A 22,125-nucleotide genomic window follows, 5' to 3' on the forward strand; every position below is an offset into this window, starting at 1 on the left:
AAGGGCTTTCTTTAAAATTGTTAAATTGAAATGTTGCATAAGGCTTCCGGCATTGAGAAGTTGCAAATTTAACAGAAATAGAAAAATGACTAGAAGACGATTTTTATTTTGACAACTTACAGCTTCGGTTATGGTTAATTTAAGAAGCCCTTATATGAGTACCCGTGGCGTGGTGGTTAGTGGCGTAGGGCTAAACTTAGAGTATCCGTATGGAACCAGTAAGTAAGTTGTAAGTTATGGATAGGCTAGTTTTATGAGTTTTTACTAGCTTTAAGATGGAATTAATAAAAATGAATAAAAAAAAGTGCGTAGGGCTGTCACGCCTGTGGCACCTCAATTAAAAAAAAAGTACGGGCAGTGCCTCTGCCAAGAGTAATTCTTGTCACGAAAAGTGCTTTCTCAAATAAGCCGTTCGGATTCGGCATAAAACTGTAGGTCCCCTCCATCCCTGACAACTTTACTCACACACAGGAATGGTTGAGAGTTATAAGTCACAAGACCCTTGTTTTCAATGGACTGGTGCACCACCTCATTTATTTTATTTATTATTAAAAGAAGCATCCGCAAACGCAAGGCTACAACGTAACATATTCCAAAATTGCTTTTGAGTTTGGTGGATTTGGACAAGGGAAGGCATGCTCGAAAGACACACACAATTTATTGCACATTTTTTTTTTTCATTTTAAAAAATTATGCCTGGATTCATCATAAAATCAAAAAATATACAATGACAGATGTCAAAACGCGTTAAAATTGATCTATTCGGGTGTTTAGCTCAAATTTTTGATATTAACGATCTAAAGCGAGCACAAAGACTGATGTAAAATTTTAGGTTTGCCTCATAAGATTCCATTGTTTCGTTTCAATATGTTAAAGTCGGCAAGACCGAACGCGTAGCAACGATCACCAGCAACGTCGAATCTTCGCTGATTGAGTCCATGAAATGGGTCAAAATGATACGGATTTTCATTAATATCCGTAATAAACATTTTAGGCTAAAAACGCATATATATTTTGTAATAATTAAAATAACAAATTTGTATTAAATTTTGTCTTTTATTTTTCTTGAAAGGATATCCTAGCCCTTATTGTGTTGCAATATTAAATAATGCCAAAAAACGTTTGTCACTAAACTGTTGGTCCTTTAGATTCCTCAACTTGCCGAATCTTTTGTCTAAGATTTTACACCTTTTCTTATATAGGCATACCCACATAAATACAACTTAAAGCTCCCACCCGCTCCTCTAACGTGTGTTATTCAATGTTTTGGGATACTTTTCACCTTTTTCTTTATTTATCACGTGCGCGGATAAAACCTACCTTCAACATCGTAAAGGTTACCTATGGAATTGCCAAAAAATAAATTTTTATACAAATAAGATGTTTAAACACCATTGAAGGAATTTTTGAGTTGTTGTTGATGTTTCAGTGAAAAACTTTAAATATTTTGAATTCTTACTTTCCGTAACTTTTTACTCCACTAACAAATCTACGGTATTCTATTGTGGAATACACGTTATAAAGAAACAAAAAGAAACAGGCTTATGGTTTGTTCTAAAAATATAAACTAGCAGAAGGTTATTAAGGAAACAAGGAATATTATCTGCATAAATAACACTTCTTTTTACTCTTACAGTGCAATTACTCCCTGCAAAGTCGAACGCTTTACTTACTGTCTTACTTCGTTTCGAAAGATTTTACATTACCTTTTTTTTGAAATTCAAAATTCTCACATTTTTATATGAGTATATTTGTATCTTTAGTCATTTTTGGCCTATAGCATAGGTTAGCCTATGCCTTGAGCAAGATTAAAATGTAGGTTAAAGTACTACGGCGGCGGCGGTACGGGTATAGCCCTCAGTAAATTAAGTGAAGGCACTGCTACTAGAAAATTATGTAGGAAGGTAACGGTTAATACAAAATATACACCGCCCAAGTGAAAATTCTCGCCAAAGCCCACTCTGTTTTGGGATATTTTTAGAGCAGATGATTGGTATGTGTATATTTATGTATGAGTGTTGTTCGAACGAATTTAGCCATATCAGCCGCCCGCCTTGACGAACTATAGTTAAATCGGTTGATCCTCTATCCTGATGCCAGGATATAACCTCCTAATGTATAACCAGCCACCATTATTTTACGTTCTCCAACCCGTTTGAGTAGCGTGATGTTTATTTCTATATCCATTTCTGTTTTAGGTACGAGTATAATAGGTAAGGTATCCAGTATCTCTAACTATAACCCTTCCAACCCCCTCCCCCCCTTCACTTCCTTTCCTCATGGTGTTGGAAAAGGGTTTCATTTATATTGGAGTGAGGTGATTATTTAGTCCTTTCCCATTGCACATCACCTCTGAAAACAGCCACCAAATCATCCACCCATAATAGGCCAACCATTCATTCCACCACTCTCTCTGCCCTACCCATAGTGTCACCATCAAATCAGGCTTCAGTGGAACAGTGCGCGGTTCTTCTTTTCTGTTTTTATTTTGGAATTTTTATCCGTTGTCGTTTTGTTATTTTTTTTTTTTTATATTTTATGTACCCGTTCCTTCTTTGCCTTGTTTCAGTGTTTTTAGTCCTTACGCGATAATGACAAATGGTGGGTGGTTATGGGCGATATGGCTCTCACTATGCAGGGTTTATTTTAAGGGTGACCACAATATAAGCGGTTGACGCGCGGCGCGGTGCGAGGCAACATCGGTGGTAGTGGTGGTGGTAGGTACGACGACTATGACTACGAAGACTATGGTGGCAGTGATGGTTCTGCGATGTGCGGTATTTTTAGGAAAAAGGATGATTTTGATTTTGCCATGAATTTATTTTACGCGAAATTGAGTTCTAGATAGGAAACAAAAAGAGAGTGACAGAGAGGGCATGATAGAGGGACAGGGTGAAAATAAGAACCTTTTAAAAATAAAACAAAACCTAAAAAATAAAGAAAAACAATTGCTCGGTTAAAAAATCAAAAGTATTGATGGACTGAGATAAGTTGCACAGAAAACTTTCTTTCTTTTTCTTTATACTTTTTTTTTTAAATATTATTTCCAACTTTTTACCAGATTTAACTTTGCAAATGGTTTTTGACTTTTTGAATTTATAATTTAATGTGCAAAGGAAAAGGAAATGAATGGTGCGGCTAATTTACAAAAGAAATTTGGAATACCTTTGAAGGTAAATATATATTCGTTTATTTGTATTTGTTAAAAAAGGTTGTTATATATTACTTTAATTGCAACGAAAGAGATGTGGATAAATTGCAAACAACAAAAGAAGAAGATCAACACTAGGAACGTACTCACAAGTATATGATATTGAACAAATAGGTCAATATGCTCAATCTACAAGAAATTCGATCCTATGTCCTGCAAAAATTACAGAGTCATATCCTTGCTTAATTAAGATTCTATTCAACGTATACTATGAGAACATCTGAAAACTTTCTGCAACACCAAGCAGGCAGATCAACGATAGACCAAATTTGAACAGTCCTGGAATAGACCAAACATTTCAAGTCGAGACTTAGCATCTTTTAATCGACTTCAAAGTCGTATATGATGGTGTAAGTCGCCATAAGAGGTGGTATTGGCGATGTCTAAATTTGGAATCAGAGTGACTTCAAACCAGGAGTGTCCACCATTGGCCAAATATTCACATTACGGCAGATCTTGGAAACCCAGGATCTTCAAATCGATACTCACCAGCACTTTATCGATTTTTAAGCAGCGAATGCCAGCATCTATAGGGAAGAGCCCTACAGAGCAATTTCTAGTTTTGGCATCCCTGTCAAATTTGTTTGTTAGTGCAGAATGACGATAGAGAATGCACGCTGCTCCAAGGTCGGAAAAGATCTCACCGATGCATTTGTTGAAAAAAAAAGGTTTTAGACAAGGCGATGTCATGTGATCAACATCGTTTTGAGAAGAATTGTTTAAAACTCAACCGTCAACACTAGAAGCACAATCTTATAAAGGTCCATACAATGATACTTGGATACGCCGATGGTATTCACATATGTTATTGGAAGATCAAAGCTTAATGTCAGTGGAGCGTTTTTGAGCTTGGCGACAAAAGCGAAGTAGATGGGTTTAGTGGTAAATGAGGGCAAGACCGAGTATAAACTGTCATCAAAAAAGGATGTTCAACGACGTCTTGGACAAATCGTCACCATAGAAAGCTATAACTTCGAGGTAGTTAAGGACTTTGTCTACCGAGGCACCGCTAAAACACAGACAACGACACCAGCGCTGAAATCAAACGAAGAATAACTCTTGCAAATCGGTGCTTCTTTGGACTTAGAAGGCAATTGAGAAGTAAAATACTTTCTCGAGCATCTAAAGTCACCATCTATAAGACAATCATCCCGGTTCTCATTTATGGCGCTGAGGTATGGCATTTTGAGAATGCTTCGAGAGTAAAATTCTTTCGGTGATTTTTGGTCCCATCTGCATAAATGAAGAGTGGAGGAGAAGATACAACGACGTGCTGTACGGGCTGTACAGCGACACTAAACTACTGAGGAATAAAATTCAAACGACTTAGATGGCTGTAGATGTGAATGGACATCAACACTCCAGCCCGGAAGTCTTCAAATCCGATCCCGAGGAAAGACCTCGATTCATGTGACGCACGCTGATGGGAGAAGACCTCAACCAGCTTGGCTAGCGAAACTGGAGACAGCTAGTTAGAGACCGAGCTTTCTGGAGACACATGGGGGTTAGGTCCAGGTCTGTAGTGCTGCCTTAAGTAAGTAAGTAAGTATTGGGCAAGCAATGGCAATGGTTTATAACTCCTTTCTTAAAAGACAAAATGCATACTTTACAAAACTCTAAGTGCCTAACGATAAGTAAAAAAGTCAATTGATCATGAGAACTTTCGAGAAAATAAATCCGTTTATGAATATTTGGTCCTATGTGCGAAGATGGAGAATAGAAGAGGAAATTCAATCGTGATCTATCAGAGCTCTTTCAAGATGTGGATGAAGTCCAAGGAGCTCTCGACGACGCATCCAATAGAGAATATCTTCGAATCCCTGGTCAGCGACGACCAGGAACACCGAACCTCCCCTACAAAGACCAAAGTAACTGACACAAAAGCACTTGGTCTTACCAATGGATCGAGAGTCGGATAACCAAGTAAGTAAGTAGAAAATTGAACTTAAAATTCTAGTCTAGTCTAGTCGATTCTTGACGATAATACTGACCCCTGCATCATAGAAACAAAATTTCAAAAAAATGAAATAGAATCTCACCTCGTTCAAAACTCATATTGATTATACCACATCAGTTATCCTTTCTTCATGAAACTCCAGTCAAAATAAATCAACTTAAGGGTTGTTCATTTCATTTGTATCTTAAACAAAAATAAAAAAAAGACCTGAATCACCACTGACTTTTTGTTTTTTGGCATCTTCCAAACCAACTAAAGAAAAAAGAAAGGATAATTACTTCATTTATTCTTAAGAATAAATGAAACAAACCACAATAGCGCAAAACAAATGAAATATACAACACAAAAGAACAACAACAACACCAAAAAAGAACACATTAAATCCATGGAAATATAATTGCGTACTGTGTCCCATTCCGTCGAGGCGCAGCGCGCGGTTGTCCCGAATCGGCAAAGAGCTAAAAATTTTTGTGACAAATTAAACTTCAGCCTTCAGTACGGTACGAGAAGGCGTATCTCATATTTTATCTTCCAAAATTTTTCTACTACCATCTTCTACATTATACATAAATAAATATATATTTTATTCAAAAACAGATAATACATATATATGTACAATCTTTAAGGCAATTAGCTGCAGAAAAATATATTTAGATACATCTTTTACTTTAACTGATTTTCCTACACTATACCAACAAATAATGTTTTGTGAGGATAAGAATAAAATTCGGAACCAAAATGTCTGCATTTAGCAATTAAAATTCAATTAAAATAATTTTGGATATTTTCTTTCAATTCTTGTACATAAAATAAACCATATTAAGTTTTTGTATTGTTTTATTGATTTAACGCCTGCAGTCACGTCCATCTTTAGATACCTACGTATCTTTTATAGAAAAGATGGATTATGTAATGCAGATACATGAATCGAAAAAATAGTTATGCACTTGATTTTCTCTTCTTTCATAGTTTTGTTATGATTTCTTCTAAAATTTTAAAGTGTATTGCTATACAAATGTAATTAATCAAAAGATAGACTCTGATGGATAGATCTCTGGTGCCCTTCGGCAGATTTTTATTCCAACTTCTAAGTCATAAATAGTTATGCTTTGATGTTGATTGTTTTGTTTTTTTAAGGTACAACTGCTGGAATTTCCCATTTCTATATTAAGATTGGATTGCATGCAACATTTTGTATTTGAGTAGACAGTAGCACTAATTACATCTTTCTTGGCCATTGTCCATTCGCACGATTTGTTTCATTTTCGTGCTGACGGGTAGGAATATTATATATGTATCTATACACCCTGAAGATTTTTAGAACCTAAAATACATAATTTTGAGTAGAACAAAAACAATCACTTGTATGAGCTAAAATGTTAATTTAATTCTAAAGTAATTTTAGAAAAAAATATCTTAATTCCGTTATTAGAACTTTAGAACATGGCTTAGACACGCTTTCCTATGATCTAAGCCAATGACCCGAAAATGGGTTGAAATTAGCAATGTGCTTTTTTTTAAATTTAAATATAATTACAATTGGAAAGTTTTATTGTATTATAATATTATTTCTTATATCTTAACTTCTCATAAGTTATTAATTTTGATAAATTGGAATGTTCGAATCTTGGGCAAGTTTTTAGTTACGGCAGATATTTTCAATTAATTTTTAAAACAAAATTAAAAAAAAAACTATTTGACTAATTGTTAAATAAATAAAAATAATAATACAAAATTAAATAAAGGGGGTTATGAATACCCCTTTAGTGAAGATTAAAAAAGAGAATCCATTCACAATAGTTTTGAAAAGCATTCCACATTCGTGTTGTGCGGATAAAGAAAGAATCCCTGTTCTTAACAGTTCGTCCGAAATTGTGCTCAACTGTAAACTGATAATCATTCCTAGAAGTGCGGGTATTACGGTTGAATTGTTCAAGGAGGGGATTGCACCTGGCTTTTTCATTGGAGTATTGCTTATAAAAATAACGATAAAACAGACCTTCTATCCAAAGGACGAAGGTACGTTATTGGGGCACCAGTCCAATTACGAGAATTATTATCGGGTTTTGAACGAATAAAGGCTTTGTAAATTATATCCGGATCAGAAGGGATAACAAACTTCTTGCATCGCACCATTTTTGGCGATATGTGATCACTCCACAACAAGTGGTTTGTAATGCTTATGTCTAGAACGGAAAGCTGTTCAGTCTCCTTGATGAAAGTACCACCCCTGGGATTGGGGGAGGGTTACGCTTTTGCGACAGTAGATGGCCTTGATTTTTCGAAGAATTAAATTCTACACGGTTTTTAATTGTCAAGATCAGCAGCCCACTTCCGAAAGACAAGGATGAGAATCTAAACATTTAATAGTTGAACAAGCTTTTTGAATTATTCTTCTCAAGAACTTTGAATGACAAGTACCAGTGAAATTATTATTTCACAATAGATACAACATAATCTTCTATGTCTAATATTTTCATAGTAAAAAGTAAAGCAATTAAGTACATAATATTTCTCATATTCTAAAAATATATCAATTAAACGACTTTCGGACTTATACTCGCTTCCAAAACCAGATAAATCCAACAAGAAAATTGTCCTATTAATGTTCAAGTAAGTAAAAAACTTTCTTATCATCGTCTTAAGAATAATGTTAAAAAAAATAAAAAAAAGAGGCTGGGATGGGACCCACACTGATAACTTCCAATCCCGTCTGTCGATTTGTCTTTCTTAAAAGTTTGTAGGTTTTCTTAAAATTACCAACAATATTTTTCATATCAAGAAAAAGTTTAGTTTGAAAATCTAGTTTTATTAAATAGATTTTTAGTAGAAAACAAATTTTTACCAATTTTAGTAGTATTTTTTTAAATTTTTACAAATTGGATGAATGAAATTAATTTAAAAGATATCAAGAACCGAATATCAATTTTTACCAAATTTGCGTAGGAACTATTTCTTGTAGATTTTATTGTTTATGAAAAAACGGACTGTTGGAATTTTATAAAAATTACGAATATTGAAAACAATATTTTTAGTTTTTGGAAAGGTATTTGAGTCGAAAGTGAATTGTTACCAAGTTTTAGTTAGGTTTTTATTTTTTTGCAAAAAAAACTGTCAATTCGATTTTTCTCAAAATTTTACTGAATGTTGACAACAATATTTTTTAAAAGATAAAAGTAGTTTAAAGCCAATATCTCAATTCTTTGAAAAGATATTTGAGCCGAAAATCAATTTTTACCAACTTTTATTAATTTTTTTGTTTAGGTTTTTATTTTTTATAAGAAAAACTGTCAATGCGATTTTTCTCAAAATTTTTCCGAATGTTGAAAACAATATTTCTTATAAGTTAAAATTAGTTAGAAGCCATTATCTCAAAGTTTTGAAAATAGATTTGAGTCGAAATTCATTTACCAACTTTGAGTAACGTTCTTTTAGGTTTTTATGTTTTATAAAAAAAAAATTGTCATTTAGATTTTTTTTTAATATTTTATCCGATGTCAAAAACATTATTCTTCGCTGAACGAAATTGTTTTAGAGATGAAATCATATTTTAGTCGTAAAATTTTCGATGTGACATATTCTTTTTCAGTTTTTTGATTCATAAAAAAAACCGTTAGTTGGATTTATTTCCAAAAATATACTTGTTTGGTATCTCGTTACAATATAAAATGTAATTGAAGTCTTGTGAGATATTTAGGATTAACCAAGTAGTTCACCTTCTTTTTAAACTGCTATGGTAAAAAATTACCCACGCAATTTTCTTGAGAGCCCTTTCTGCATATTTCTGCCTTATTGTCTGTGTAACAAAATGTATTTGAAGTCGATATCTCTTCTGGTTCTTGAGCTATGGACAAAGAAAAAAAACGTACGTACTCACGCACGCACAGACATCTTTCTAAAAATCTTTTATTTCGACTCTAGGGACCTTGAAACGTCGAGATTTGGCAACATTTTCCATTTGACAAATCGAACCTATTTCAATAACTTCCTATGGGAAACAAATGTTTTCCAAAGAAAAATAAACTTTGAATAAACAGAGCATCTCAACTAAAGTAATTAAAAAAAATCCTGTAAAAATAAATATATAATGAAATAACAACTATGAAATGACAGAAACATTCTGGGCCAATTTTTGTCTGGAAATAAATTCCTTAAGACACCTTGTACTTATATTTATATCAGTTGTCAACTCATTAAAATCTTTAAAATCCACTTCTAAAATACTACAAAAATGGTAGTCACAGTTCTTAGTTTTCTGTAAGAAAAAGTTTCTCACGGTGTTTGTTCTTTCGAATCACATGAATAATAAGATCTCTGCTCATGGTCAACAATCGAATTAAGACCTCAAAAGATGGTATTCGAACAGCTGTCGAGCACATAGTATAGCCGCATTAGTACGAATTGGAAATTGGGAATAAACATCAGTTGAATTCTCTTACAAAATACTCCTTTCTTATTGGAAAACTCTAATAAGTGAATATGAATTTTTGAATTGAATTTTTTGCCATTCTCAAATCTTACATTTTTATACAAAACTTCTTAATAAGTATTTCATCGATCACTCAATTATATGAATTCATTTTATAAAGTCCATGAGTATGTAATTTCTTAATTTAAAAAAAACTATATTTTTTATTGTTATAAGAATTAGTGATCGTGTATAAAATCGTTTTTCCGTCGGGATGTGTGTTAATTTTTTGCTCAGGTGTACCTACATAAATTGAGCTAAATCTTATTTCATTTATTTAGTTATTTATTACATCAATTAAAGTTAACAGTATACTCAAATAGACTAATGAATAACTCAAGTTTTATTTAAAATATTATATTATAAACTAAGAATGTAAAGTTAAAAAAAACTAAGAATATATTTAAACGTTTTTCTATTAATATAAAAATTAAAGCCAATATAATTTGATAAGCTATTTTTTTTTCTAACACTTCGAGTTAATGGTTCGTTGAAGACATAGTTCACTCTATGAGCGATTTCGCGAAATAAGAAACGATTTATCAGATCACGTGAAGGAGCGTATAGATCTATGAGAGCTAATAAAAAAGGACAGTCTAAAAGGATGTCATGAATAACAGTTATCGCATACATCTTCCTTCGGTTCTCTAGTGACTGAATACCAATAAGTTGACATCTTACAATGTTAGAGGGCATTTCAATGTTCCACCTTAATTTTTTAAACATATATCGTGCGAATATTTTTTGAATTGTTTCTACGGTTATGGATGTTATAAAAAGGATTCCAAATGATGCAGCAATATTCTAGAACTGAACGTACATAACTTATAAAGAGACTAAGTCAACAGAGTTACGACAAATAAAACCAAGCATGGAATTCGCTTTGTTAACTAAAACTTCGATATTCTTGCAAAACTTAAATTTATGGTCAAAAATAAAACCAAGATCATTTTTTGAAAAAAACTTTTTCAAGTGTATGATTTCCAATGTTATAATTGTAGTCAATCGAAAATTGGCGGCGAGTAAAAGAGATTGATTGACATTTAGGAATATTCAGATTTAATTGATTGATCTTAACCAGTCAGAAAGTCTTTTGATTTCGTTTTGCAAAAGATCGCAATTCTTTGTACTTTGTATACGTCTAAAAAATTTCAGATCATCTGCAAACAGGATACACATTGAGTTTTGAAGTACATTCAAAATCAAATGGGGTGGCGCAACAGTCCGTTGTGAACCAGGGCCTAGTGACTTACAACTCTCAACCATTCCTGTGTGCGAGTACTGTTGTCAGGAATGGAAGGGACCTACAATTTAAGGCCGAATCCGAACGGCTAATTTGAGAAAGCACTTTTTCATGACAAGAATTACTCTTGAAGAAATTGTCAATTCCTCGCAAGAGGCAGTACCCGCGAAAATTAATTTTTTAAATTAAGGTGGCACAGGCAGGGATTGAACCCAAGCCCCTTGCATGATAGTCCAACGCACTAACCATCATGCCACGGGCACTACTGAAGTACATTAGGTAAGTCATTAATGAAAACAAGGAATAAGATCGGACTTAAATGGCTTCCCTGGGGAACTCCTGATGAAACAATTATAGGATTTGATAGATAGTTAAATATGTTTTTAGCCACTTTTTTTAAGTTTTTCAAAAGAATATGCTGATGCACCCTGTCAAATGCCTTAGCGAAATCAGTGTAAATAACATCCACTTGGTGACCCTTCTCCATTTTATTCACTACATAATTAGCAAAAAATAGCTAAGTTCGTAGAAGTGGATCTACCAGAAACGAAACCGTGTTGAAAAAGAGATATTATTTCTTTGAGTAAAATTTTTAGTTTTCCGAAAATTATCTTTTCAAATATGTAACTTCGGTATCACACATAGTTTTACAAACGTCTTGTTTAGAACAATATTAATGGATTGGTATTATGTAGGAAGTTTTCCATTCAGGAAGGAACAACCCATGATGAAGTGAGTTATGAAAAAAGATAAATAATATTTTGCAACAAGCGGAAGCACACCTTTTTAAAAGAATAGGGGGAATTCCATCAGAGCCAACATCATTATCTTCTTAAAAACGAATAACTACAAGCATTGACATTAAATTTGGTACACATTTATGATAAAAATAAGAAAAATAGGAAGTTATAAGAATTGGTAAGTGAAGTGGTAACAAATTATTTGATAAAACTATCAATATCAAGGAATTCATACTATAAAACATGGCTTAGTAAGTTTAAGAAAAATAATAGTTACTGATAACTTTCCATTGTACCCATCTGTCAATATATCTTGAGGTTTTTTAAAGAATATCAATCGCACAATTCTGTGTAAGATGTGTGCCTGCATAAAATTTGCAGTTTTATTTTGTCCTCAAGAAAATTAAGTCCAAAAACATTTTTTTAAATTGATTTTTAGTTCTTTTTGAATTTCCTTTTTTTTAATGCCAATAATTGTATGTTTCTAAAAAAATAGTAAAAAGCAATATTTAATATTTAAATACAATTGATTTTGATATGACTTTTTTTTAGACGAAAAACTATGTTCAACAATTTTATTAGCAGTTTTTGACTGATGAATGAAAAACTGCTGATTCCATTTTTCTAACAAAAAATTACAATATTTTTTCAACCAATCTTGTCTAGATTTTTATTTTTTATGAAGAAAAACTGTCAACTGGATTTTTCTAAAAGTGTTAACAACTGATAAGAACAATATTTTTGTTTTATAAGATAAAATTAATTTGAAGCCAATATCTTTGATTATTGCCAAAATATTTAAATTGGAAATCGATTTTTACCAAAAAACTGCTACTATGATTTTTCTAAAAATGTTACCATGATGTCAAAAGCTTTATTCTTCGATGCAAACAATTATGTTGGAAGTAAAATCATTTTCATTAATCAAGATTACAAATATTTTTTTATTTTTTTTTATTGATCCAAAAAAAGTTACAGTTGAACTTTGTTCAAATTTATGTAAATCAAATTCTTATTGTGTCCCAATGTGTTGTATAAAATCTAATTAAAGGCGCTAGCGCATTTTTTCGAGATATACAGTCCCTGGGCATATTATAAGACGTACTGCAGAATTTTTATAATTATTAAATTATACGCAATATGTTTAACGTTACCATACATTTTTATGCCAGATGGAGCTCCACACAGCCCGGTTCATAAAAACTTGTCTGAGAGAAGAAAACATCCCTCTATTGGACTGGTCGGGAAACAGCCCTGCTGTGAACCCAAATGAAAACTTGTGGGAGCTGATGAAGAGGGAAGGAGCTAAAGATGCGGTCACTTATTGAAAGAGTAATTCACGTGTGCAATCACCACCCATAAGTGCAGGAAACAGTCAAATCATGCACTAACAGTATGCACGCGCAGAATTAAGGCTCTTATTAAAGCCAAACGAGGTTCAACAAAATATTGAAAAAAAAATTACAAAAATAGCAAAAAAAAAACTAAAAATATTAATTCAAAACAAAATCTATAAATCTGTTGCTTTATTTCTATAAAAACGTAGGAAATAGTTTATATTCTGCATACAAAATAATTTAAAAGCTTACAATATTCGAAAACGTGATAAAAATAGTTGAAAATTGAGATTTCCTTAAAATCTAAAGTGCGTCTAATAATATGGCCAGAGACTGTATTTCGAGTCAACCAAATATTTCACTTTGTTTTTCATTGCTATAATAATTCAAAGACTCAAAGTCCCTTTCTGCATTTTTTGACGTTATTTATCTGTAAAACAACATTTATTTCAAATTGATGTCTCCACCAGTTACTAAGATATGACCAAGGAGAAAGGCATCATCTTTCTTAAAATTCTTGTTTTATTTTCAAAGAATCTTGAATGTCCAAATACCTCAAAATCAAATCGACAAATCGGACCGATTTCAAGTTAAAACGCTTATTAAGTTAAACCCCCAAAAGAACTAACAAAGTGACAAATTTGTTAAAAAAACATGCAATTCAAAAAGTGAGGATTCTTCTGGTTAATATGGACCTATGACTATTTAAAATGTTTTGTGTCAATTACTGAACAAACATCAATACTTTAAGTAATTCAATCTAAGCCCATACGAACAATTTGTTTTTAATATAAACACATTTTAACCCATGACTTGAATCCTAAAATACAAGGGATAAAGTTGGAATATGTATGAACTTATACAGTGATGACAAAATAATATAAACAATCTAAGCTTGCAAATTCTTTTGGGAACTTTAAGAAAAAAATATCATACATAATGCTTAAACTTAAACAAAATAATTATGTAAAATCTTTGGAGTATTTTCCACTAATTTGCCCTCGAAAACATAATAAGTTGTATTTTTTGTATACAAACTATTTTAGAAAGTTTTAAAAGCAAAATGGCATCTTTCAATATAGAACTAACCACTTTGACACATGCCTTGAAAAGTGCGGCATATCATCAATTTGTTTCATTTTTAATCTTAAGATATCCTTGTCTTTGGAACTGCAGTTTTTTTTAAGTTCACCCCAGACAAATTCCATTATTTTAAAATCAAATAGTTTTGATGGTTCTTCCATTACGTATATTGTCTTATGGAGATTATAGTGCTTCGGTTCATTATCTTTTCCTCAAAAAGGACATGCTTGAGTCCGAATTCAGTCCACAGCACATGTTTTTCATTTAATTCAAAAAATTGGAATAGCTTCAGAAGGTACAAAAAAAAAACTAGCAAAAACTTAAACTGCTTCCACCAAAATCCCCAACTATCATATCGGTGTATTTGGGATCGAACTAAAAGCTCTTTGATCTTCTGACAAGATTTTTTCCATCTTATTTGAACAAATTTGTCTTTGTTTTTCTAAACAGACAATCAAGAAACTCCAAATTCAATCCCAAAAACACTAGTTTTTTCTTCATTTCTTTTCACTGCTTAGAGAAAAATTAAAGACTTAAAATTTGATGTGAAAACCGAAATGAAGAAGCTAAGAGAAATATTCTTAACTAATCGAGCTGGCTACAGACGCACATTGGTTGAGGCCCAGGTCCGCCCAGACTGTAGCGCCACCTTAAGTAAGCAAGTAATCAAATCAACTTTTAAATTTGTTTCTAAAAACGCAACTTTTTAAATTTGTCTTCCTATTTTTAAATTTCTAACTGAAATCTGAATTGATTTATATTACTCAAACTGTAATACTCGATCTTTTTGAGATATAGGATTTTTTTAAATGTTAAAAAACACATTTAAAACCAAAACAATAGTATTTTTCATCATCAAATATTATTGAGCAGTATAAAAACTTGAGGAGAAAAAACCATTTTTAAAATCGGTTTATCTGTTTTTCAGAAAACTTAAAACGGAAGTTAATGCCTATGTTCTGCATTTCACTAATTGTGAATACACTTTGCGAAAGTGAATTTGGGTGTTCCACAATTCGTTATCGTGAATTGGATTTTCGAACATGCAAATGGATGTTCTGTATTTCGGTTTGTTCCATTTTTCGAACGCATTCAAATCACATTTTTTAATTTTGTGAATTTATCTTTGAAAGCTTTCTTCTGCATAGGAATCGGAGGGTTGCAGCAAGTTTTGAATTGAAGAAGGTATTATAAAAGGTTCTATTTTCCTTAGAACATATAAAAAAGCGTCTTTGCTTAATCTAAAATAACTTAATTTATCAGAACAATTCTACATAATTTTCACGCACGTAAAATGTGTCAGCAAATCCAATTTATTTTTTTCTTTCTAATTTTATCTCTTGATTTCTTCTTCCTTTTTCCATTTAAAATTGATAATAATATTGCATCCATCTTCAAAACAGCAAATATTTTACTTCAGAAACAAAATAAAAATGTATGATTCTTCAGTTCTGACAGTTCGAAGCAATTTCGAAGTTTTCGAATTCGATCGAATTGAAGAACATGCAATTTTATTTCACGTGAAATGGAAAAGTGATTTCAATTCACTTTCGATCGAAATTTGAAACATGGGCGTAAATAACGGTTCTTAAGGGGTGTCCTTCTGTAGCAATACACAAATATTTCCATTATATTTAAAGAAGCCAAAAGTAAGAATAAAAATGCTAATGAAAGTGTTGGTTTTTGAGAAGATTGGAATATTCTTTTTTGACCAAACCATTCTTATGGGAAATACTATTAACTGAACAAAATCGTCAAACGCGATTTGCCTAAAACCTTAATTTCCAAATTTGAAGTCAATCGACCGAATAGTTTGGGCTGTAGGGGCGAGGACAGAAAGAAAGACGGATGAAATCGGGGACCCACTTTTTTCGACTTATCTACCATCGTTATGTATGTACATATGTCATGTTTCATTAAAATCTCGAATTTTCTTACGAATGTAATACTTGCAATATACATACATACAGTCAGTCACAAAAGTCACCACATAGCTATGAAAAATGGCATATCAATTGTTTTAGCCAAAATTCAAATATGTATATTTGTTTGACTAAATAATGGAATATTATTTAAAAGATATGAATTGAGACATTAACGGTATTTTTTTCATAATATTCCAAATAGATCAGAAAATTGTTAAAAATGTAAGTCACGAAAGTGTACGTAATGAAACTTTGTTCTGATGAACTGTACATTTAATCTTTTTTCAATTATAAAATTTGAGTTTATGACCATTGGTGATCATGATCAGTTATCTTTCATAATCTTGTTTATTTCGTGTGTGATATTTGAAAAATATTGTTGAAAAAAGGAGTAAAACCTCAATTGAAATAAAAAATTTAATTATAAAGCATAGAAACGAAGGGAAAAGTTATGGTGCTATTAGAAAAATAAAACATTATAATGAAAGGGGACATGTAGCACATAAGCCCCGTTCTGGTCGTCCGAAAAAATTAAGTACTCGCGATATCCGAAGCCTTTTCGGAAAGTTAACCACAATCCTAGAATAAGTGCACCTAAATTGGCGGAAGACATTGCAAATACGTCGAGAAAAGAAGTCCACCCAGAGGCCGTGCGAAGAGTTTTAAGATGTGAAGGGTTTAATGGGAGAGTGCCAAGAAAAAAACCATTGATCAGCAACACTAATCGAGAAAAACGCCTAGAGTTCGCAAACCGGTACATTTCGGAGGACCACGGTTTTTGGAATAGGGAACTTTTTACTGATGAAAGTAAATTCAACATTTTTGGAATAGGGAACTTTTTACTGATGAAAGTAAATTCAACATTTTTGGCTCCGATGGCAGGGGAAAAATATGGGGGAAGGTAAACCAAGCCATGGATATGAAAATCTTGCGATGGTTTGGGGGGCTGTAGCAGCCTCTCGTTAAAATTTAAAAAATTTTTAATTGAAAGGTTTAGAAACATGAATACATTAAAAACTTTTGCGTTAAATTGCAATAGTCAAAAATAACATTTTACATATTTGAATGTAAAAATACGAGTTTCTTGACATTTTTTGTCAAATATAAGTGAACTACTGAACTAGAAACATTGAACCAAGTTCACTAGTTCAGTAAACTGATCTAGTTCGTTCACGAACTACCCAAACCTAGATTCTCCACCAAAACAACGACCCCAAACATACGGCGAAGATTACAAAGAAGTGGCTGGTGTTTAGGGTCCAAAAACAGCTTCATCCACCACCGCAGTCTCCGTTCTAGTAGAATTCTTTAGGAATTCTTACACTATCGTGTCTCGCAAATTATACAACAGTCTTCCAGCTGAATTATGAAGCATTAGAAACCGTCCACAGTTCTTAAAATCAGTTAAATTATGGCTTCTTAATTTCGATACTTATGACATTGAATCTTTGTTAAACTACGTCATTTGATAATATTTATTCCCTTTTTATTGTTTATAGGTAAATAAATTTAAAAAAAAAAAACTGGAATTGAGGGTTCGCAAATTTAGGATAACAGATCAAAATTCACTGAGAACGACTCTTGCGAATGCTTGGTCTTCAATAACCCCTGACGTCACCGAAAATTTAGTTCATTCTATGCCTCGAAGACTCAAAACTGTCCAGGACTCACAAGGTGGTCCAATAAAATATTAAATTGAATTTATTTAATTTTTAATTAATTTTATTTTGATCCTATGTAGACTTTCGTGCATATTTTTTTTTGTTTTTCTCGTTTTTTTCTTTAATTTTGTCTAATTGAATGAATGAGATAAATTTTGTTAAATAATTGTTTTTAAATAATAACACTTTTTGGCACTATACGTAGACTTTTGTGACTGACTGTACATAGTTCCTATATGTCGCAAGTAAAAAGTAAACACTTTCAAAATAAAGGATAAGAGATTCTAAGACTGATAAAGAGCAAGTAATCCCGAAATTTAATTCCTCGCGCACCAATTATAGAAAAGAATTTAAACAGAATTCGGATTCTGAAAAAAAAGTGGTGCAATTAACATATTGTTATGTTGACAGAATGACACGATGCAGTTTCTTAGAAACTTCAAGGAACCATTCAATTCACGTTGCAATGCAGCAACCATAAGGTAGGCATCACTCAGCATGTTGTCTACACGACACAAGCTTTCAACTAAATTATTGTATAAAATATTGATTCGTCTGAGGCGCCTAGCGCCAATATAACAGTGCAATATTTTGCACACTAAAATTCAGCGTCTAGGGACCGCTTTAGATTATGCCATAATTTTTATATTTCATATTTCTCTCAATTTGAATCAAAACTTGCCTGTTCTTATATAAAAAAAATGCAAATGACATAAAACTTACCTTAACAACAACACCGCTATACAAATAGAAAACGTCTGCAATAGAATATCCTTTTTAATAAATCTCATCGAAAGTCGACACAAAAATATTTTTGTAGAAGTTCAGTTGATTGAGTAAAATTATTATTTAGGAATGTTTTGCAGTTCCTTTTATTTCGCAATTAAAAAAATATCCTTTTTCAAGTCACAATCACTGAATTGGTGTATTATGAGATAACATTCGTTATTTTATTTTGTTTATTCTTCTTCACAAACTATTTTATTTTTTATTTTGGTTTTCACATAGACATGGGTAATTGAAGTTTTGCCACTATAAAATCATTCTTTATCTTTTCACTCACTTCTTCTATAAAAAAGGTAAATCAATTCAAATTAATTAATCAAAAACATATGCATTCATTTCCGTTTTGCTTTATTCTGCATTCGCAAAAATAAAATTTAAAGAGAAGCAAATTAAAGAAAAACGTAAGAAGAATGTAAGAAAAATATAATAATTCTTACTAACGCAGCACTACACGATAAGAAAAAAAAAAAAGAAAATTAATAGTTTTGATTTTTCCTTTTTGGATAAAAAAAATAAAAAAAAAATAAACCGCAATGCAAATAAAACAGAGAAAAGTCGTTAAAAGTTGAGTAATGCAATTTTTCCACAATGCAATGCGAATGCCACACACACACTCTTCACACCGTCGTCGTTTTGACTGTCACAATTTCCACAATTTCTCATTCGCTCTCGTTCTGTCGCATAGATGTCATGTGCGAGTGCGGCCGCCACATTTTCTCTTCATTTCCGATAAAAATAATGCAAACAAAAAAAAAGAAAAACGAAATAATAGAATTATAACTGCAATCTGTTTTATGCACTGCTTGCGGAAATTCAGAAATTCTGTGTGCGATTTTCAGATAAAGGAGAAGAGTGTAGGTTAAAAACAACAACAAAACAAGAAACATTCACATTATTAGGTAGTTATATTAATTTAAACAAATAAAACAGTTATGAGGTAACATCCGTTTCACACAACCGGGTGACAGTCACAGAGAACCAAAATCAAAATCAAAATAAAACTTCCGGAATTCTTTTACCGGTTTTTTGTTTTCTTTTTTTTTCAATAAATACAAAATAAAATCACACAAGAATGCAAAAAAAATAATTCCTCTTAATTAAATTACAAAAATAATGTTTAAATAATTTGATTGATTTTTTTTTAATTTCAAGTAAATTGATTTTATTATGATTTTGTTTTTTTTTTAATGAAAGTACAAAAAGTGCATATTGAAGAAAAACAAAATTTAATTAGAACAGAAACAAGAACACAAACAATTTAATAAGAATAAGAATAATAATAATAACGGATATGACAACGGACACGACGAATACTTGCTATCTGCCTGATTGCTAAAAATGTACTGACATTATTACTTCGTTAAAAAACCTGAGTAAGTGTACAACCTGCGCACATTTAAATTAATACACAATGAAAAACAAAACGTACGTAACAAACCAACAACAACAACACCAACACCAAAACCAAAGACCCAACGTCTCCGTTCCGTTTGCTTTTGCCTTTTTCCTTTGCCTTTGCTTTTTCCCGTGTGCCCTCCTCGATCCGGACCAAACACAACACCCGACCGATTCGATTCGATTCGATTCTAATGTTTGTTCGTCTTCGTTATCGTTGTCTCGTCTCGTTGTCGTTGTTGGGTCTTCTGCTTCTCCGTCACTCGTGTCGGTTGACGGTTGTCGGTTCGGTGTCGGTTGTCGTCCGTCCGTCAGTTTATTCTATTTTCTTATTGTTGTTGGTGTTGTTGCTAGTTTTTGGATTTGTTTGATGCTGCTGAGTTGTGCTGCTTCTGCTGAGCTGAGACCTGAGACCCGCTGAGAGCTGACAGCTGAGTCTGTTGGGTCGGTAATTGAGTTTTGGGTGCTCCTGGAACTTCTCTGTCTGTTTGTGCAGACTTTGTTCATTTTCCTTGGACGTGGAAATTCTTGAAGTTGAAGTTCTTAAAAAAGAACTAAACACGAAAGAGATAAATATTCGGGTTTTCCTTTAGTTTGTTGGAGTTGGATCGGTGTTGGTGTTGGGGATAGTGGTGTTTACGGAACGGACATCAAAACAACATGCTGCACAGGAGAGGAGATACATAATTTCAGAGATTGGAGTGAAGTTGATGGGGATGGTAACGTAACGAGTTGGTTGTGGTGGAGACTTAATGGTGGAGACAAGGAACTCTTTCACTAGCGGATTAATAGAATAAAGAGATTGGTTCTTCATAAACCCACTCTAAAACCAAAATTTGGTCTCAAACTAACTTCCGAACATAATAGTTGCGAGTTTTTTAAGGATAGGACTGCCATAGTGTTATTACAAGATAGTGAGCTTGTTTCTTTGACATGCTTATTTAATAAAGGGTTATTCATTTCATAGTTTGAACCTGGTAGAGATGGTATTTGGCACCTGTAAAACTCAGTTGTCATTTGAAGTGTCATAAAATAAAGTCATTGACGATAATGGTTCGCCTAAAAATCAAAAAACTCGTTAAAACTATAAAAACTTCCTAACAACTAAAGTTGTATTCAAATGTCTTAATTTATTAGCCAGTAGGTCTAAGTTTCGAACTCTGTGATCAAAATTCTGTTTTATAAAATAGGAATATTGTTTATCCAAATGTGTGAAGGAACAAAATATTATATTTCTTGTCATAATACTTTGCCCCTTTTTGGAATACCTCTTAAGTTTCTTTTATATAATATGTATATAGTGAAGGGATAGTTCCTGGACGCTCAAAATTTCACTTGTTTCTAAGAAAGGCGACCGGAACAGCCAAAAAATTGAAGAGTATAACTGTGTTAAAACCATAGAGAGAATTGATCTTACAATTACCCTACGTTAAGCTTACGAATGATTATGTTAAGGACTGCGGCAAAGTAATTTTTTTTATAATAAGCACATACTCAAGGGGATATTACTACCCTTATTATGCAAAGAGCAGAGAGGGTTTAAAAGGAGATGTCGGTGCATATTGGTTTTGAATTCCTGAATATTGCACTGGCTTGGAAAGACAGACTGTGGCAAGGCATTCCACATTCGCGTAGTACGGCTAAAGAACGAATCTCTGTAATTGACAGGACGACCGAAGTTGGGTTCGAGGGTATATTGATGAGAATTCCTAGAAGCGCGAGTATTACGGTTGAACTGTTTAAGGGGACGAATGCAACTGGCTATTTCACTAGAGCATAAGCCGTTAAAATAACGGTAAAAAAGGTTCAGACAAGAGACCTTACGAATATGTTCAAGTGAAATAAATGAACTTATGATATTATCATTTTCAATACTATCCAAGAGGCTTAAGTAAGTTGCAGGAGTAGCAGCCCAGAGATGGGAGTTATACTCAAGCTTTGGACGTATATAAGTTTTGTAGATAACAGCCGGATCAGAAGAGGTGAAATATTGCTTGCATCGCCTAAGGAAACCCAAACACCTTGCGGCATTTTTGGCGACATCGCGTATGTGATCATTCCACAAGAGGTGGTTGGTGACACACATACCGAAAATATCGAGGTGTTCAGTCTCATTGAGACATGTGCATTGATGGCAATGGGGGTATATCTCGCTTTAACGATACCAAGACAGTATTGCGTTTTCGAAGCATTAAATTCCAAGCGATTTTTTATTCCCCATTGTACAATGCTGTGTAGTGTGTGGGTCGGAATTTATTGAGCTTATCATATTTTGTCGTTCCAGTTCCACATTCGAAGAAGAGGGATGTGAATCTGAAA

General features: G+C 32.7%; 1 protein-coding gene across 1 annotated transcript in view; it reads right to left on the minus strand.

Moving 5' to 3' along the window:
• The window catches only part of LOC129948776 (protein abrupt), a 150,192-nt gene extending 130,587 nt beyond the window's left edge, over positions 1-19,605 (minus strand). The window contains exons 1-2 of the mRNA XM_056059789.1: positions 18,849-19,605; positions 18,349-18,693 (exon numbers count right to left, since the gene is read on the minus strand). The gene's annotated coding sequence lies outside the window, so the exon portion shown is untranslated. The remainder of the gene's footprint in view (positions 1-18,348; positions 18,694-18,848) is intronic.
• Between the last annotated feature and the right edge of the window lie 2,520 nt (positions 19,606-22,125).

This window comes from Eupeodes corollae, chromosome 3 (assembly GCF_945859685.1).
Source record: "Eupeodes corollae chromosome 3, idEupCoro1.1, whole genome shotgun sequence".
In the NCBI taxonomy this organism is placed as follows: domain Eukaryota; kingdom Metazoa; phylum Arthropoda; class Insecta; order Diptera; family Syrphidae; genus Eupeodes; species Eupeodes corollae.